Source organism: Orycteropus afer, unplaced genomic scaffold (assembly GCF_000298275.1).
Source record: "Orycteropus afer afer isolate SDZICR_OR568_19922 unplaced genomic scaffold, OryAfe1.0 scaffold02763, whole genome shotgun sequence".
NCBI classification, from domain to species: domain Eukaryota; kingdom Metazoa; phylum Chordata; class Mammalia; order Tubulidentata; family Orycteropodidae; genus Orycteropus; species Orycteropus afer.
The window spans coordinates 710-1,623 of record NW_006924350.1 but is presented as its reverse complement, the minus strand read 5'-3'; positions in this window follow the sequence as shown (position 1 = coordinate 1,623).

Here is a 914-nt window from a genome sequence, read left to right as displayed (position 1 = left end):
GATTGAAAATACCATGACTTGGGTTAGGTGCACCTTAGTCTCTAAGGAGATACCTTTGCTCTTCAGCACTTGAAAGAGGTCCTTTGAAACAGATTTGCCCAATGCAAATAAAGCATAAGGCATTATTGTCCTGAGTCCTGAATGGACCAATCAAAAAAGGCTTAGTGCTGTTGGGTCACTCATTGGTTCAGAGTAGACCTGTTAAGAGCCAGAGGAGGTCTGGTGGCACAATGGTTAAGTGGTCAGCTGCTAACGGAAAGGTTTGGGGTTTGAACCTACCAGCAGTTCCATGGGAGAAAAGACTTAGCAATCTGCTCCTGTGAAGATTACAGCCTAGAAAACCCTATGGGGCAGTTCTCCTCTGTCGCAGGGTCCCCAGGAGTCAGAATTGACTCAGCAGTGCACAACTTTGGGAGGCAAAAGAACAATGCCTTTTTGATGTCCTGGAGCCTGAGTGGCTAGTGACAATGTCCCTTTCCTCTCCTGGGTCCTGAGTTGACCAATCAGGACACCAAGTAATGAAGACCCATTGGTCTCTTTGATCCTGAATAGACCAACCCACAAGCCTGGGAGACAGTGGGCTCTTGATGATCTGAGTCTGACTGACCAGCCAAGGAGCCAGATTCCAGTCAAGTAAAGGTCCACGTTCCAAAGACACCACCCCCCTTCCACAAAGGGGGCCCCTCAGTGGCTCTGGGGTCTGTGCCTGTGAACCCTTTCCTCCTCTGATCAGGGTAGTCCATCCAGTGTTGATGGTGGTCGCAGCTTGGGGGGAGGGGAGACTAAGGCTCTGCCCCCCCCCCCAGTGCTGTCAGTGTTTGCTGTACCACCTTTGTCCCTGCCCACCTTCAATTATTTGTTTATTTATCGTGGTGTGCCAGTGCTGATGTGGGTGGGGGCTGGGTCTTCCCCTC